The 19,623-nt window shown below is 43.7% G+C and overlaps 1 protein-coding gene and 1 pseudogene across 2 annotated transcripts in view; both read left to right on the forward strand.

The window, feature by feature from the left end:
- The window catches only part of PRKCH (protein kinase C eta), a 249,476-nt gene that overhangs the window by 80,100 nt on the left and 149,753 nt on the right, over positions 1–19,623 (forward strand). The window lies entirely within an intron of this gene.
- LOC125105773 (uncharacterized) lies at positions 6,373–6,472 on the forward strand (annotated as a pseudogene).

A 19,623-nucleotide genomic window follows, 5' to 3' on the forward strand; every position in this document is an offset into this window, starting at 1 on the left:
TTGAGGACAGGGCAGGAGAGCCAGAAAGAGGTGTTGAGGGAGGGAGAGAAGAAAGAAAACTAGAAATGGAAGAACCGATCTTTTTAAGGGATCGAGATGAATTGTCTGATGTCATAATTTGCCTGCCCCCTTCTGAATCACAGCCAGCTCATTTACTGAACACCTTCTGAGGACCAGATATGGGGCTAGGGCATAATTTGACAATAGCAGCATTAGCCCTTATTTTATTTTCTTTCTGAAAGCAGGATGGCCTCTTACCCTCAAATTGGTGACCAGTGTTCATGCCATCCCATATCTTACATCGTTTGCTCCCCACACCAAATTTCTGAGGCTGATGTGATGCTCACTGTGCAAATGGTGAATCCAACATGGAGACACTGATGGTGTTGTGATCTCCTGGAGAGGATGTGGCAGACCCACGCACAGCTCTGCCTGTGGGGCGGCGGTCCAGAATCCTTGTAGGCCACCCAGCTGTCTGGGAGGCGTCTTGTGGTTTCTCTTTATTCTGCCTTAGAAGAAAACAATCCTCTAGGTGGTATAATCTCACCCTCCTCAGAGTTGTGTCATCTTTTGGGATGGTCTGTGTTTGCAAAGCTTCCCTTAGGTTCCTTGTTTTTAAACCTAAAGATAGATATTCAGCTGGGAAAGCCGCCATCTTCTTGGAGGTCAGGCATGGATCAGAGTTCTGGAAAGGTTGAACTTGAGAGTTGCTCAAGCTTTACCATCATTATCAGAAGGTTCCTTTAAGGCAGATCTTAAACTAGGACTTGGAAGGAATTAAATAAGTCAGTTCAGCTTAAGGTATGATAGCTGTATTTGCGTAGTTATAACCTGATCATCATTGGCTTCGTCCTACTTCTCTTACTTTAATGGACTGTTGATGGTTTTGTTCAAAATGTTTCCATTGGTTCTCAAAGTGGGGTCCTGTGGACATCTGAGGGTTCCAAAGATATTTTCAGGAGGTCAAAACTATTCTCTTTATAATCCTAAGATGGTTTTTGCCCTTTTTAATGTATTAACGTTGGCTCAATGGTACAAAAGAAACGATGGGTAAAACTGCTGGCGCCTTGGCATGAATCAAGGCACCAAACTGTGCAGTCAACAGTGTAGCCAGGGTCGTCTTCATTGCCAGACAATTGTAGGGGAAAAAAAAGTAGTTTCATTTAAGAATATCTTTGTTGAGGGGCATCTGGGTGGCTCAGTGGGTTAAGCCTCTGCCTTCGGCTCAGGTCATGATCTCAGGGTCCTGGGATCGAGCCCCATATCGGGCTCTCTGCTCAGTGAGAGAGCTGAGCTCCTCCTCTCTCTGCCTGCTTCCCCCTCTCTCTGCCTCCCTCTCTGCCTACTTGTGACCTCTCTTGCTCTGTCAAATAAATAAAATAAAAAAAAAATCTTTGTTGAAGCAGTAAGCATTATGAGTGTTATTAAGCTCAACGTTTGACTATATATCTTTATAATCTGTGTGATAAAATGGGAATTATTCATAAAGCACTTCTGCTATGTACTGAAATACTGTCATGGCTCAAAAAAACCACTTTTATGATTGGGTTGTTAGCTGAGGTAGTCACTTTTTTTTGTGGAACAACATTTTTACTTGTAAGAATGACAAACTATGGTAATGAAGTTTAAGGAGTTTCTCAGGCATTTTCTTAAAAATGGACAAAGTGAGCCTCTTACTTCAAGGAGACAACAGAATATTTGATACCAATGATAAAATTGGATCCTCCAAGCCATAATTAGATATTTGGAAAGACTTTTCTCATGAGTTTGTTGTTGATATTAATTAACAATTGTGATCTTTAAATATTGTATAGTAAAGTAGGTCAACATTTGGAAGAAGATTTGCATAACTCAGTGAACATATAATTTCAAAATGACCAGTACAAGATATTACAAAACCATATGTGTGTGTCAAGGATCCATTGGAAAGTATAAGATAGACTAGTGGATTTACTCTAACAGTATGAAAAGCTTATTGATTATGGTTTTAGATTTCACACTGCAACTAAGTTTTAAAGAACTACCACTTGTCCAGTTTGATGAGGTATCAAACAATACTCACAGTTCTCTAAAAAATGCTCTTAAAACAGTCTCTTTTTCAACTACTCTGTATAAGGCTGGATTTTATTCATATACTTCAACTAAAACAACACTGCAGCACACTGAACATAGAAGCAGATATAAGAATCCAGCTTGCCATTAAAGTCAAATGTTAGACTTACAAAATTGTAAAAACAATATCACTCTTATTTATTTATTTTTGTTTTGGGAAATATCAGTTCTCATAAAGATGTTACTTATGTTGTCATGTGATGGGTTAATTGACTATTTTTAAATGTCTCAGTTTTAATTTCAAGTAGGCAAATATCCATAAAATCCATATAAACCGAAACTCTGGATCTTTAATTAAGACTACAAGTGGGGCCTGAGACCAAATTATTTTTAGAATTCATACATAGTTTAATTTTTCCCTTTATCTTTTTTTTTTTTTTTTTCAGAAGTCCAGCACTTTTAATTTAGTGACTACAGAAAGAAGGAACTGACACATACTTGTGTGTGTTGTATTGGGGACTGATGTTGGGTGACGGGTCCTATGGACAGCAGAATAATTCAGCAATTTTTTGAAACCGTAATCCCGTTTTTCTAATTATTTTTACTCTGCAGTGAACTTTTTCAGCCAGTTTTTGTCACAGGCCCTTTCTCATAAAAATAGGAAGGTCAGGAAGTAACACCCGAACAACCAGAAGCCTATGGTGGTTTCTAACTTTGGAGATGGCTGTTCTGGGTAGCTTTATGCTGCACCTTTGCTTGATTGGAGCCGAACAAGGCAGTCACAGCCCTTCTGAGCAAGTGGTCAGAGGTGTGAGCACTAAAAGCTGAACCTCAAAAATAGCTCTGAGGTCTATGGACAGAAGTATCAGTAGATTCACTTCATGGGGTACTGGCTTATTAACTAGCATGCTTCTTTGATATCAAGGTTCTTGGAAACAGAGCCTGATTAGTTTCTTAATTTTCTCAGACTTCTTTTTTTTTTTTTTTTGGTTGAAATTACATTAATGTGGTATTCTTTCAGTGGAACCGAGATTTAGGTAAAATAGAAATAAATTAATTTTTTGATAGAAAAATTAATTGCTTCAGAGTGCATTTTCATTGCGCTCCAATCTCATATCTCGTGGCCCCTGATCTGTGCTCGTTCTGTTTCAAATGAACAGCCAGTTATCCTGGAATCCTTTTTCTTGAGGTCTGTCCCAGTACTGCCCCATGTCAGTGGGCAGGGAGAGAGGAAGGAGGGAGGAAGACCTTTTTCTTCCCTTCTCCCCTGAAACTTGTCTTGAGCATCAAGATTTCATTCTGGTGTTTGAGATATCTCTCTAGGGTCTCAGGTCAGTGCTGAAGAACTCCCTGCGGGAGGTGGAGAGGATGAGTGTGTGTGTGAGGGCTCCGCAGCCGAGTTTGCAGGCATGTTCTTTGCATATGTCAGAGACTGCCTTAGATTTTCGTAAGTAGCGATTTATTTCTCAAATTGTTTTGGAGAAAATCAGTTTCCACCTCTATGAATTTACATTCGGTTGCAGAATGGACTGGGTTGAGTGATACTTCTAGATTACGACCACTTGGGTCCTGTGGATCAAAAGGACTCTTCATATGTACACACAGAGTATTCATGTGTGACATTATGTGAAGTATGCATATATACGCTTATTCACGACACTGGTTTATTCTCACAGAATTCAAAATTTGGTGTGCAGGAGGAAACAAACTATTAGATAAATTAATGTAATAGCCCAAGTGGTAAGTGATATGAAGAAATAAGGCAGAGTCAGGACAAATAGGAGGGCTGGGTGTGTTGTTTTGTTCCTATCAGATGACCTTTGAGCCAGAAAGCTGAAGGGAGGGAGGGAGTGGACCCTGGGGCTGTATGGGGGAGGAGGGAACAGGAACTACAAAGACCCTAAGTGAGGGGGCAGGGGATGGTTGGTGAGTGAGAGTTGCAGGGGAGGACTAGAGCTGAGCTGTGAGGTCCTGGGGAGGTGCCCTGCATTATTGCTGGCACAAGGTCAGTTCCCTGTTAATGTCACCTCCCTATTCAGGAACAGGCCTTGTTGCTTAGGTGAAGTTCACCTATATTTGATGCAGGCTGATAGGGCATAATCTTGTCTCCTTTGGGGAGGGTCTTCAAGAGCACCATATTATATCCATTTACAATGATTTAGTGTGGGACACCTGGGTGGCTCAGTTGTTAAGCATCTGCCTTCGGCTCAGGTAATTATCCCAGTGTCCTGGGATTGAGCCCCACCTCAGATTCCCTGCTTAGCTGGGAGTCTGCTTCTTCCTCTGCCTGCCCCCTTTCTGCCACTGCCACCCCTCCCCACCAGCACACTCTTGCCCACTCACACTCTCTTTCAAATACAATCTTAAAAGACAACAGCAATGATTTAATGTAAGTTGCTAAAGCCTAAACTATTTTAAGTTCATCATGAAGACTTTCCCAAGTTCTGTGAACTCCATTGTGATTGTTCTAAGCTAAATTAGGAACTATTACATAGCTTAAGAAAGCATTAAAAGTTCAAAACGACTGTTTGGAGATCTAGAACAAGTTCATGCACCTCTCAGTATAATTAGCTGTAATTCAGTTTTATCTGTGGGTTGTTAAGACATTACTCTCATGCACCTCACCCACTTAAAACATGGAAAACTTGGGCTTAGCTGGAGTCTTCCATTCTTGAATTTGGTGGGAACTATCATTTGTTGTGAAGTTTGAATAAATGTTAGTGATCCATCTGGTAAACATCTGGGGAGGTAAATAGATCGGAGCATGACCTGGGCACATTGTAGGGACTGAATACTGAATTTTGATGATACTTCCTATTTAGTGTAAATGAATATACTTCCAATATCTGAGTCCTTGGGTTGGGATTTACCAATTATTGAAAATAGGATCTTTAAAAACTAGGAGATGGCAAGAGAGGATCTATTCTAGAGCAGTGAAATCACTTGAGAATTTTGAAAACTAAGGATTCTCAGGCCTCAGACTGAATTAGAATTTCTGGGGAAGAGAAACAGATTCCTAATAATGCCTTGGGTAGTTCTAAAGGTTGACCAAGTTTCAACACCCCTGTTGGATCCCAAATTATATCTAATGTGATTAATGGAAAGTTTTAGCAACTGGAAGATTTGCTAAATGAAAAAAAAAAAAAAGTAGAAAAAAAAACACAGAAGGGAGTATATTACTTTGGTATAGTCTTTTAAGAGTTGACAAAACACCAAAAAAAAAAAATTTTTTTTTTTTTTAAGAGCTTTTTAAAAAGCTAGGTCAGGTTACAGTTCCTGTGTTTTAGGAGGAGAAAATGAGACTGAGAGGCTAAGGGCCTTGCTCATGTCTGCAAACACTCAGTACTAACTCTGAGACTCAAGCCAGGCTTGAAAGTGGTAAAAGCAGGCTGGGAATGTTGCCTGTGCTACCTGTCAGCCGTTGGACTGAAGACAAGTTATAGGCATTTCCCTCTCTTAGAGTAACTGGGATCAGGAAAAGGCAATTTAGAGTGATTCCAGTTACAATGGAAGCCAACAGTTTAAAAATATATGTTTTAAAAGTTTTGATTGGTACTCTGCCTTTAAAAATTATGACAGAAATCATGCAAGTCAGTTCCTTTCTTCTTATATTTATCAGCGTTTAGGTGAAGTGACACCTTTATGCTAATTCTTAGAACCAAGAACAGATCAAATAATTCAGTTGCGTACTTTTCCTGACTGGTGTGAAGTCCTGATAACATAACATTTTCGACTTCATGATGACTTTCTCAACACTGTTGTGAAGAGGGTTATTTGCAGAAATATTTGAAGGCGTCCTCAGTTTTAACAAAGGCCGGGCATGGCTCCATCCCTGTTGATATTTCTTCAGTGGTGATGGACCTACACCTGGATTTAGTAGGGAAAGGGTTTGCTGTGATTGGAGTAGCTTGGTCCGTCAGTTTCATGACCTGCATCAGCTGCACGATCTCACTTTTATCTGGTACTGGTTTTTATTGCATGAATTGTTGCATGGGATGTCTCTAATACTCAGAAAGCGAGACCAGCAAAACCATTCACATGGAGGGCGGGAGCAGGGTGGTTTTAAGCAGGAAAGAATGTCAGAGAAGGGACTAATTTAAAAATGCTCAGTCTATTCCTTCATGACTATTTTTATTCTTTGGCATTAAGGTTACCTATAGCAATATCACCATTATGGGGATTTGGGTCATGAAAACTCAGATGATGAGTTTGGGTATAGTAGGTTTTACGTAAGTTGTTGGGATGCCATTCTGTAGAAGGGACTCCATATCTGGGTACCACCATCTTATCCAACGCTTACTTAAAATCCACCTGGGCAGGTTGCTTCGGCAGCATATATGTTAAAATAGGAATGACACAGAGATTAGCATGGCCCCTGCACCTGGATGACAGGCAAATTCATGAAGCTTTCCATAGTTTTTGCATGATTCCATTAATACAAACTGTCTGTAATAGACAAAGCAATGGAGACAGGAAGTAAATTAATGGTTGTCTAGAGTTGATGGAAGTGATTGCTTTTAAAGGTCATGGAACTGTTCTCAGCCTTGTGGTGATATTTTCGTAACTAAAAAAATAAAAAATAAAATAAAATAAAATAAAAAATCTGCCCTGGAGGGATTCTTTCTCACACAGGACTTTAGGAAGGCTTCACTGACAAAGACTGAAGCTTAACTCTGGGAGAGAACGAACGCTCATCAATTTTGTTAAATATATTAATACATGATGATTCAGTTGGACTCTGGTATTTCCCACTAGCGCCTCAGGGAGGACCCTGTGGGAGCCGGGAAGCAGAGAGGAAAGTTTCACAACCCTCCTCAAGCAGGCCTGTGACTGGTCATGTCTTGTCTCATGCCTCTGCCTCAGGTGTTGCGTGTCCCCATGGAGGCCCCCAATTCCTACATTCTTGGTCCTTGCCTTTGTGAATGGTCACCCTAAGTCCAGTCTTTATGGGCTGCCTATCTAATATGCAGAGTCCTGACTGCTTGCTGGCTGTGTCCTCTTTCTCCCACCAGGGATCATGAACTGCTCATGGATGCATATGGCCCAGAGCCCAGTTTTGTTTTGTACGTGGCATCCTACAGTATTTCTGGAGTTTCCCATCGTGACCTCTTCACACAGGGCAGGGCTCTCCAGAACCACCTTCCCCAGAACCGCTTGTCATCTGAATCGCCTCTGACTTAAGCTCCATGTCTCCGGCTCTCAGCCCAGATCTGAGCACTCACTCAGTGTGTGTGTTCAGCTCGTGCTATAGTAGCTACAGTGGCGCTTTTCATTGTCTTTTGAGGGGAAGGATCCCTTCTTTGCTGGAGTTAACCGAAAAACACTTGTGCTTTACTGAATGCCGTCAACATTCTTCTCTTGCACCATCAGCATCCCAGCCCAGCCTGGGGGCACTTCCGCTTCCGGTTTGGGGTCAGGCCGTTTTACTATTCTGGGGAGTTTTGGAGGAAGGGTAGGGAGAGCAATCTTTCTCTTGTTTTTGTTTTTTTAATCCAGGAAATAAGTCAAGCATTTTAGATAATGTCAGTTGTAGTGAGGCCTCCAACTTCGTGAACGCCCCCAAACTTATTTCCTGGTGTTAGTGTTAATCCTGTCCTTAATGGAACGTTATGGACAGAATCCCCTGGAAATTGCTACTGGGGATTCTTACTGTGCTAGAGATGTGGGGTGGGTGGTGGAAGGGCATCAGCTTTAGATCAGAGGGACCCAGCTCTGCTTCCTGTGCTTCCTAGCTGCGTGGCTTTGAGCAATGGTGTCCTTATATGTCAAACATGGGGCTAGTGGCATTTACCCCTAGGATTACTATGAAGGTTACATGAATCATACAAACGTGTACACCTGCAAAGGGCTGTATTAGGACCTAATGCAGATTATGTGCCTGCCCATTTGGAAGGGAATCAATACCCAAGTTACCCCACGTATTTTGTGGTGAATCATCTAAGAGGTACTGGGAAAACTATGATGACTTAAACCCCTTTTCTCGGCCATTGTTTCAAATCCGACACTGCAGTTGAACTTCATATGTATGTCATATTCTGGGAGGGTGCAAAGTACATCCTGGTGTGTGTGTTGTATGTAGTGCTTTTGGTAGGGATTACCGTCTCTGAAGCTGTGGGTGGGAGAGAATGTGTGGAAGGATGACTACTGTGTCCGTTTCCTGAATGCTCGGCCCTTGGGAGTATATGTTGCCCCTATTCCTGAATCTGCCCATTAGAGCCAATGCTACACTTTCCCCTAAGGGAACATCCTCAAGGATCTAGATATTGCCTAGACTGATGTTGGCTGCCATCTCCTTGTGAGGACTGACTGTATCATGGACTGTGGTGTGTGTGTGTGTGTGTTTGTGTAGACCAGCCCTAGTCAGGGGTGCTTCCTAGGAATGTTGATAGGACAACAGATAAGGATTAGTGGTCCATTCCCCTGTCTAGCATGACAGACGGAGCAGTGGGTTCAGGGAATTACTCTTTGGGATCACACGGAAAACAAGCCCCCATGGTCGGCTAGTTCTTCTTGTAGCACAGATAAACAATGGCAATGAGTGCGTTCTTCCAACAGCTCTGTTAAGATGAATGAGTTAATATTTACAAGAAATTTCTAGGTCCCGGAAAGAAAGGTGTGTTTTAAAAGCAGGTTATATACTATTTACTGTTAATTTCTTTTTTTAAAAAAGATTTTGTTTATTTGACAGAGATCACAAGTAGGCAGAGAAGCAGGCAGAGAGAGGTCGGAGGGAAGCAGGCTCCCTGCTGAGCAGAGAGCCCGATGTGGGGCTCCATCCCAGGACCCTGGGATCATGACCTGAGCCGAAAGCAGAGGCTTTAACCCACTGAGCCACCTAGGCGCCCCTATTGTTAAATTCTTATCCCTAGAGGATCGACTGTTAAATGCCAGGGTGGGCATTGTGAATTGTCAGGCAGCACTGGCCCCCAGTCTCCTGCCTTCGTCCCAGCGTGAGGATATCATTAGGTCTGGCGGTCAGCCTGACCTTAGTGCTGCCCATCGACTTGGAGCCACCCTGGTTGTTTACTTTGTTGTTTATCCACAGATTGCAGTTGGTGCCCTCCATGTGGATATTTTTATAGCATTGGTCTCTCCCCAAATATTTGCCTTAGTTTATTAAATTACAAGTTAAAGTGTGTGCTGGTTTTGGCAGTTTTAATCTCACAGGCTTGGTTGTCTTTGTGTTACCAGATGGTGTCCCTTGTTTGAGCCCATAAGCAGGCTTTGTTTGCCTGTGGTTTGCTCTGTTTAGGGCTGACGCACCACCCAATTCGGTCTTCAGTTAAAGGTGGTGTTCTGTTCAAGTGAGAATCCATTTAAAATCTAGTACTTAATTATTAATTAAAATGTGTCCTGCATATGTTGGAGGCAAAATCACAGTTTTGTTGCACGTGAAGGAGGAATGTACATTGAATAACAATTTTTGCGTGGATTGGGGTTAGCCTCTCAACTCCATGGGGCTGGCAGGTGGAACACTATCAATCGGAAGGGCTGAAGGCAGGCTTAACTGTTTCTGGGAAACCTGACAGGTATCACCAAGGTATCTTAAAGGCTCTTTTCCTGTCGGGGCCTGGGGGAGGGGTTGCTGCCTATGAAGGCAAACAGAGTCCAGGTCTGGGTGCTTGCTTCCTGCTTCTAGCGTCATTTTGGCCATGAAGTATAATGGTGGGGACTGTTGTGGCCACCTTGCTCCTTTGGCAGCTCATTTTCTTGGATGCTCTCTCTTCCCCTCTTTCAGGTGGAGCCCAGTGGGCTTCCTGAGTTGGGGAGATGGATCTGAGTCTAGGAAGAGTAAGGCAGCTGGAGGACACAGGGTAGAATACCAGGAAGGAGACAGTTGCCCAGAGGAAGAACTCCCAGAGATACACAAGGTGTCCCCTTGAGTATTCAGCTGGGTGCTGATCAGTTTAAGGAAGCTACCTAAGGCCAGGGAAAGAGCCATCTAAAAGGATCAGAGAGAATTATTTCTGGTGCTCACATAGGGCCAAGAATGATACTTGTTCCTACCAGCTAGACTGGAAAACTCCAGATTCACAGAGCATTGTGTTGAATATACAGAAGGGCCTTGGCTGCCTAGTGGGAAATAACCAGCCAGAGTGAGCACAGTTCTGGCCCACCTAGCAAATCTAAGAAGCACGATCTGAAAGGATCAAACTATTCCCATGTAACTTAACTGTGTCCCTAAACAATACTCAAGAATATTTCTAGGAATTCAAAACTATCCAGCACTTAACAGGTAGAATCCACAACGTTTGGCATCCAGTCAAAAATTACCAGGCGTGTGAAGAAGCAAGAAAATACAGCTTGTAATGGAGATAAATCAATCTGTTGAAAGCAATCCAGAACTAACACAGATCTTAGAGTTAGCAGACAGGACATTAAGACAGTTATGATAACTATTCCTTATGTTCAAAAGTTAAAGACAGAGATGAAAGATTAAAAAAAAAAAAGAAACCAATTAGATCTCAAACAGGGCATGTTTTTCAATCAGTCCTCATGTTGCTAATCCTTACGTTACGTTTGCCAAATCCACATGACCGAAATCTGGCCTTACTGATGGATCTGATTCCTAAACTCTTCCCGGTCCACTCGGTAGTCTCTTGAGCCCAGACCCCAGGGTCATTACTGCAGTGCTAACTGAGTGATGCCTAGAAGTTAGTTGACCCTTTACCTTCCTTCATGCCTGCCATGCCCATGCCAGACCTGAGCAGTATCTCACAGTGCTACTTCTGGGACAAAGAATGCTGCTGGATCCATTGGTGTATGTCTTCTCTCCATACCCGGGGACCCAGCAAAAGTCTTACTTTGCTTCTTGTGGGTTTTTCAGGCACTTCAAAACCTTCATACCTATAAGCCCAGACTTTTTTCTCATCCAAATTCTGGTTCTATAGTCTGCTGAGAAAAATCCTGCAATGACGCGCATCTGTATGTATCCCCTGTTCCTTGTATGGCCGTCGCCTGTCTGCCTTTCTGCTGGTTGCCGGGGAACCCTCTCTCTCAGAGACTCTAACGTGTTCCTGGGCAGATCCATTTCTTTGCCCTCTTAACATATTCTTGCTTTCTCACTTGTCTGACTTATACCTTGTGCAGTCCCTGAGTCTCCCTTGGTTGCTTCTCCTTTGGTGATGTTGATGGGAAAAAAAAAATTCTTCACTTGATCCTTGGCCACCCTCCCATTTCTTTCCTTCTTTTGTATCCGAGCATCTTAACAAATACTCTGTATTTATTCCTCACCACTCCCTTTCTTCCCAGACTCTGATTCTCTCTTGTTCAGATACCTCCTAAGTACAGAATGCACCAGGCCTTTCTCAGCAAGATTCCACTGTGATCTTGCTGCTGTATTTGGTTCTGCTTAATCTCATTCTGAGACCCTAAATCACCACTCTGAATTCTGAGTGGTGCTCCTCAGCACCTACAGCTCCTTCTCTCATTCAATTCAATGATGACTAAACTTCACTATTATTTTTAAGTCCCCATTTTGCCCTGTGTCTTCATTCTAAGCGGGTGGCCTTGCTTTCTGTGTAATCAAGAAAATCATATCAGGTGTGACCTCCCTGGCATGAGAGAGATAGAGAGAATAGAGGATTGGGGCTATAGACATAGATGTAGGAGTACAGAGCCACAGGCAGAGTGAAATCCCCAGATGAAAACAGATCCCCATATTTAGAAAAAAAAAATTTTTAAGTAAGCTTTATGTCTGACGTGGGACTTGAACTCATGATCCTGAGATCAAGAGCCACATGCTCTACCAACTAAACCAGGTAGGCTCCCAAAAACAGATCCACAGATGTGAGGGAGAACTACATCCTTCTCCTGACCTTATCTACACTCCCACCCATTCTCATCCCTTAACCTCTGTCCCAGAGGATAGTTTTCCTTTTGCCAAAGACCTGTGCTTCTTCAAGGACCTTGTTTCCCTACCTCTAACTTCTCCATTTCCCTTACTCTTGGTTGCTTTTCCCAACCTGTAAACATGCCAAGCCTCCACACCCTAAAAGTCCTCCAGCACCTGCAAGGGTAATTCCAATCCATTTCCTCTTTTTCATCCAAATATCTTGAGAGTATAGTCTGTGTACTCTCCACTTCTTTGCCTTCTGTTTTCTCCTCCAAGTCCTACCACAGCTTTCTGACTTCCTTCGCCATCATTCTACCCAAGTAGCTCTTGATGAAGTCACCAAGGATATCTGTAGTGCCACTTCCAGTCAGCAGCTTTTGGTCCTCATCTTACTGGACATTTCTGGTGCATACAATAAGGCTTATCACTCCCCGCACCTCCCGGCCCTACACTTTGTGACTTCTGAAGTCTACTGATCATCTTTGGATCTCCCTGACTCTTTCTTCTTTGTATCTTTGGGCTTCTCTCCCTCTGCTTTCAGTTTGTATTCTCAGGGTCAGTGTTCAGCCTAGTGCTGTCCTCACTCACATCCCTGAGGATCTGTTTTCATCTGGGGATTTCGCTCTGCCTGTTGCTCTCTGCCCCTACATCCACATCATCCACATCTGCAGCCTAGATCTCTCTTGTGAGTATCAGCTTCCTGTATCCAGTCATATGCTGGGCACTCCCACCTTGTGTCCATTCATTCTTTGAATTAGCAAACACGTGCATCTTCTCTTCCCGTGTTTTGTTGAATATGATGATGAAAAGCATTCCCCCACTCTGAGGTGCTACACTATTCTGATCCTCCTCCCATCTCTTTGTCCTTCCTCTATGTCCTAAATGGGCCTCTATTGCTCATTCTAGGTCTTAAAAGATCATCCTCAGAAGGTCTTTAATCTTCAGAGAGACTGTCAGTTATTACCTTTGCACTCATTTCTTCCCATAAACCCTGGTTCTGTGGTATCTTTCAAACACCTATGGCTCCAACCCCAGTCATCATATTCATCTCCAATCAGTCCCTTCTGCATACTCCATTTCTCTCATTGCTGCCTCTCTTCTCCTGGACACCCAAATTTGAACCCCACACATTTCCTCCACCTGTGTGTTTTGCGTCTCCAGCGAAAGCAAGAGCAATCTGAAGTTAGCGTTCTGTTGTGTAGCTCTGTACACCAACGCTCGACATGCTGGTGCATGAGCATACAAAGTGAGGGCAAGAGAAGGTATGATAAGTGGTTCCAACCATTTCCCACTTTAACAAGCATCTGCAGAACCTCCAGCCCTCTGACTTTGATATTATGTCAGAAATGGTATTTTTGGAAGAGGTTTTATCCAGACTTTTATTTCTAGCCAGAAGGAGAGCTAGGGGACAGGATTAGCCAATAAAAGATGAGAATATGGAATCCATTTAATGAGGATTCTTGCTGGGGATGTTTATAGGAATTCTTTTAACAGCACTTACTTTATATTATATTACGTGAAATCTTCTTCCCCTTTGGGTAGTGGATTCCTTTACGCTATATTGGGCCAAATCTATAACTATCCTGTTACCTTCAGGGTTTTGTTTTTTTTTTTTCTGCTTCATTGAGGTACAGTTGGCCAAATTTGCAAGATGTTTAAAGTCTGCAGTGATCTGGTATACATCTACATTGTCAGGGGTTCCTACCACCTAGTTAATTAACATCCGTCACTGCCTTCTGATGGTAGTGATGGTAAAATACACATAACATTAAAATTTACCATTTTAACCATTTTAAGTATACATTTCAGTGGTATTTATTTTATTTGCCTTGTTGTACGATGGCCACCACCATCAATCTCCAGAACTCTTTTGAAGCTGAATAGAATTCTTACAAAACCAAAACTGTATGCCTTAAATAATAAATTCCCATCTCCTCTCCCCCTGCTCCCTAGCAGCCACCATTCTTTGTCTGTAAATGACTGCCCTGGGAATCTGAGTGGAATCATACAGTATTTTCTTTGTGTAACTGTCTTGTTTCACTCAGCATGATGGCCTCAAGGTTTACCTGTGTCAGAACTTCCTTTTTAAGGTGGAATAATATTCCACTGTGTGTAAATACCACATTTTGTTTATTCATCAGTTGATGGGCACTCTCATGTAGTGATTTAGACTGAATCATGTTCATTTTGAAAACTTAAGTCACATTCTGTTGCTGCCTCCTTGGCTCACCTGCCCCAGCTGTGGCCCAGCTGCTTGGAGTGAAGAAGAGGGGAAAGTCTCTTCTTTTTTTAGGAAATAATTGACATATAACATGATATTAGTTTGATTTTTTAAGGTATAATTGACATATAACGTGATATGGGTTTCAGATATACAATGTAATGATATGATATTGTGAAATACTCACTGTAAGTCTAGTTAACATCTGTTGCCATATTTTTTCTTGTAATGAAAACTTTTAAGATCTACTCAGCCACTTCCAGATATGCAGAACAGTATTAATTATTAATTATAGTCACTATATATTACATTTCCATAACTTATTTATTTTATAACTGGAGCTTTATACCTTTGACCCCTTTCCAGGAGGGTGAAGTCTTGTCCTGAGATCTAGCTTACCCTCCCCTCCTTCTCACCTTCCCTTCCTTTCCTTTCCTCCTCCCTGCCTGTCCCTCAAGAGTGATTTTCTTGGAGCTTCTATCCCCAGCTTCAGGTTGGGGAGGGAATAGTTTTGCACCCCCTCTAATGCTGACACCCTCTTTTCAGACTTATTCTGACTTTGGGGGAGTGGTCCAGAACTGGTGTGTTTTGGGTTAGAGGTATTATCTCCAGGAAGCCTTGATGAGTGGGGGCTTTCGGAACCTAGATTACAGCTTCTTAGTGCCTTTTGTCCTCAGCTGTCATTCTGGGATGAGAGGAACGTTCCTACCCCACAGCTTGTTACACTTAGAAAATCAAAGGGACCTAGTTCTATATGACATTTATGAGGGCTCTGAAATTCTGTCTTTCTCCTGTCTTCTCCCTTTCAATAGTCCTAGTACCTGAAAAGGAGGGGCTGGGGTCCAGGATAGCGTGTGGATTCAACCCCTTCATTAGTCAGTGATTGCAGCTTCAGTCCCTCAAGGTGAAACTGGTCCTCAGAGTGGACTTTTTTGAAAGAGCTTGCCCTCTGTTGTCTGCATCCCAGTAGAATCCCCATTAGTGTCCTCTTTTTGGCAATCTTTCCTGATCTCAGTTGAACCAAAAGAGCCTTATTTCTAGGGCTGTTCATACAGCACAGTGGAGGGAATGCTTTCAATGGGCTGGCTTAGTGGTTACTAACCCTAGGTTGATTATCAAGGTCTTTACCGCATTTCCCAGTCTTGTGGAAGTGTAGCCATTTTGACACCGTGTCTCTTAGGACTACTAATATACTTAATTGGCAAAATTTGATGAATTCAGTGAAGTCTGTAATTGGATTTAAAAAAATTCACGGAAGTATCTAAACACTAATTGTGTATATGTTAGACATATTTTGTACTCTTAGATGGTACCTGTGGAGTCATCTTCCCTTATAAGGTGTTCAGACCAGCAGTTCTAGACCCATAACTGGGGAATGGTCCCAGGAGCCAGCCAGTTTTCTTAAAAAGAAAAGAAAAAAGCCTATAGTGTGATTGAATCATTTTCTTTTTTTAAAGATTTATGTATTTTAGAAAGAGCAAGAGAGTGAGCAGAGGAAGAGAGAGAGAGAATCTCAAGCAGACTCCCCGCTGAGTATACAGCCCAACATTGGGCTCGATCCCATTCCCCTGAGATCATGACCTGAGCTGAAATGAAGAGTTGGATGCTCAACCGACTGAGTCACCAGGCGCCCTTGAATCTTTATCTTCTAAGACTTGATAGTTAAATGAAAGCATCTAGGTTGAAAGAGTGTTTGTGTTTGCAGTTTATTGTGTGTGAGGGCCTTTTTTTTTTTTTTTAAGTGGATGCTTCTAAGGATTGATGAGGAAGCCACACCAAGGTTGTTTCTCCGCTGAAAAGGGTTGAGGCAAGGTCATCCGACCCGCTGATGACACTTGAAAAGGGAGAGTGTGTCTTTTGCCACCTCAAAGGGCAGCTGTTTATTGAATTTCTCCGCCCTCCAATTGTTTTACATACGCAGTGGTTCCCGGAGAAAGATCTAACATCTGCACAGGTCTATCCTGTTCCTCATTTTTGTTTACTGAAGCGAGTTCTGCACTTACGTTCACACACTGCCAGCTGCACGTACAGCGTATGGGAGGGTCTGGCCTACCCAACAGAGTTTGGGGGGGCCCATACTTTGGGGAACCTGATTCATGTCTGACAGGTCAAGCTCATTCATGCATCCATTAAATATTAAGTCCCTGGTGTACCAGGCAGCAGGACACAGGCTACTTTGAAAAAGCTGACAGCTGGGGTGCTGGGTGGCTCAGTGGGTTAAGGCCTCTGCCTTCAGATCGGGTCATGATCCCGGGGTCCTGGGATGGAGCCCCACGTTGGGCTCTCTGCTCAGCGGGGAGCCTGCTTCCCTTCCTCTCTCTCTGCCTGCTTCTCTGCCTACTTGTGATCTCTGTCTGTCAAATAAATAAATAAAATCTTAAAAAAAGAAAAAAGAAAAAGCTCTCAGCCCGGAGAGGAGGGTGGTTACGTAAACACAGTTCGCCATGGCATGTAGTGATGAGTGCGCAAGAAGCCTGGGGGGGCCTCTTGTAAGAAGGCCACCTCCTGCTGGCATTAGGGCAGAGAGTGGGATGGACGATGAAACAAGGCTTGGAGAGAGGGCCATGCCTGACGTGTCACGTGGATTCTGTCTTTATATCTGGGAGGATTAGCCTAACCATGGGCTGTCACTTTCGTTTGTTGGGAGATGCACCGGAGACCCTGAGAGTATCAGGAAGCCTTCATGATAGGATAGACAGCTGTATTCATTCCCTTGACCCAAGAATCGGGATTATTCCTCTGCTTGGTATCAGAAGGTGCCACTTAGTCCCTTTGTTTTGCACAGGAATGAGTAATTAGACAGTTAACCAGCAACGACTGAGCACCTCTTGAAGTCTGTCCCACAGGAGCAGCGACTGCAGCCCAGGAGCCCAAGCCATTTTCATCCTGGGAATTATGCTCTGCCCCTTCCTAAATTCCCATTGTGGTTTCAAACGAAGAGGCCATTGTTCACTTTCCTTCCTAAAAGGAGCATATATTTAACCTCTGGCTCTCTGCCGGACAGATGAGAGCTGATCGCAGTGCAGCCAACACCCGTGGCTTCCCATCAGGACAAACCCTCAGGCCCCATCTGATCTTCCCTGCTCTGGTTGAAGTTATTTAGATTCTACAGCTGCGCAGTAGGAGGCTCGCGTTGGGTCCTGCTAGGTGGCTGGAGCTCCTCCATTCCCACCCGGGGTTTAGTAGAAAAAAAAGATGGGGCCTTAGCTCTTTATAGCAGTGAGACCATAAGGGAATTTAAAAGCAAATGTCTGATGTGAAAATCTGTACTATATTAGGACTTTGAAGCCCAATACAAAAGAGTCTTTATCGTGTTGTTGAATAGTTTGGGTCCAGGAAGGTGTCCTAGAGCAGAAATTTTCAAGCTTATTTTTGAGCAACAAAATACCTTTTTCCCCCCAAAGGAAATCTCTTGGATCCAAATACTGCAGGGTTTCTTAAGCAGCAGGGTTGACCTTCTGGGTTGGATGACTGTTGTCATGGGGACCGTGCTGTGCCTTGTCGGGTCCTTAGCAGCCTCCCTGGTTTCTAAGCTGCAGGTTCCACTGGCAAACCACCCCACCCCACTCCAGTTGTGACCAAAAATGTCTCCAGACATTGCCAAATGTCCACAGGGGCAAAATCAGACCTGGCGAAGGACCGTGGCAGTACAATACGTAAAACTGACTTTTTTCCAGAGAAGGAAGTGATGTTTTGGAAGTGAGATTAAACTCCCTTAGAACCCTGTGCAGGGCCCCATGGCCTTTACCATTTGAGGAACTGGCGTGGAGTTCTGACCTACCCTGGTGTGCCATCCCAGAGAGCTAGGCTGTCATTTTTAAAGCCTGGAACCCAGGGAACTGGTTATAAATAAAGCAAAAAAAAACAAAAAACAAAAAAAACCCCTAAAATTAGACAAATCCACAGGTATTTTGAACCCACATATACACTGAAGAGTTTGTACATGTATGTAGGTCTACTTTGTTGGTCTGCTTGGATGGTAGGGTAAGGGGAGAGAGGCGTCTGGGTGAGGTGCGCCTCACTTCTGGGATTTGGCTGCTGCCGTGTGTCCTGTTTTGACAGAAACACGAGCTGAAGGCCTGTGGCCATCAGCCCAAGGATGGAGGTCACTTTTGCCGGGTGAACCCCAGGTGCCATGAGACTCACGATGACTGGCTCTGCTCAGGGAGGGCTGGAAACATGACCTAGTGCCTGCAGCCTCTTCCAGCCAGACTCCCGCTGAATCCCAGTTTGGACCATCGTTGCTTCAAAGTCTGCATGGATTTGTGCATGCCTCTGCCTTTCATACTTAGGGAGTAGTGTGTGCTTCTGTATATACGTGAGTGGGTGACCTTGCCTCTCCTTCGGGAAGCACCTTGTGGTCTCCTCTCCCCTGCCACGCTCAGCATTGGTTGGTGAGTGGGGGTTGGGAGGGTTTCTGGGAACTTGCCACGTGCCACTCTTCCATTTTCCTCAGGAACCCGGGCTGGTGAAGCCTGTCGCATAGGCAGACTCTGTACCCCAGGTATGTGGGCGACAGTTAGTATAAAGAACAATACCGCTTAGTGAGTCACTCTCACGTGTGGGAAGATGCAGGGCTCAGGGAGGGAGGGAGGGAGGGAACAGGCTGCCTAGAGGGCTCAGCTTTCGTCCCTCTGTCCGGCAAACTCCTTCTAACCCCATGTCAGAGCTGGAGTCTAGCGTTAAATTGGCAGAGATCTCGTGCCCTACTTGAGGACCCACCCCTTGTCCTAATGATCTGTTTGGCTGCTTGTGATGGCCTCTTGGCACTTAGAAAAATGTTTTATTTCCCCCCAAAGATCACATGATTGCTTCAGTTAGCCTTGGGAACAAAGGAGTGAACAGAACTCATTTTATCTCTATGTCCATCTACGGATCTCCAGCCCTTCTGAGAAACCTGATACCAGAAATGCCTCAGGAGTCCCTCAGAGGTGTGCTCAGAATTCCTGGAAGAAGCTGATAAAAGCCCTCTGCAACACCGCTCTGTCCCCCTCCTCTCCCTTTCACTGCCTCCATGGGCTAGAGGGCAGGAGCTCAGGGGGACAACTTGGATTTGAACTTGGGTTTGAACTGGGGTAAGCGACCAGAGACTTCTCACACAACACCCTCTGGCCTGTGATGGGGAAGCTTGCTGTAAGAATATTTGGAAAAAAAAAAGTTTTCTGTTCTTTGCATAAAGTGTGAAATCAATTTGGTTGACCTCAATCTCTGGTGTGGATTATTGCCATCAGATAAGTACATGAAGCATTGAGCTACAAATGGGCTCAACAAAGTTTAGCACTGATAGACCAGTTTCTAGTAGACAGTACCTAGTAGGTGGTTTTTATGAGTGTCCCAGGGATATAACTGGTGTGTGCTGGAAAGGGAATGGCTTCCCAGGATGCTCTGTTTCCCCATCATCCCTAATAAGTGGTTGCATTTCCTGATGTCTGCCCTTCTGTCACCCTTTATCACCAAAATGTGCAACCAGTTTTAGGGATCCCAAAGTTAAACACTTTAAGATTGATAGGTTTCA

This window comes from Lutra lutra, chromosome 7, assembly GCF_902655055.1.
Source record: "Lutra lutra chromosome 7, mLutLut1.2, whole genome shotgun sequence".
In the NCBI taxonomy this organism is placed as follows: domain Eukaryota; kingdom Metazoa; phylum Chordata; class Mammalia; order Carnivora; family Mustelidae; genus Lutra; species Lutra lutra.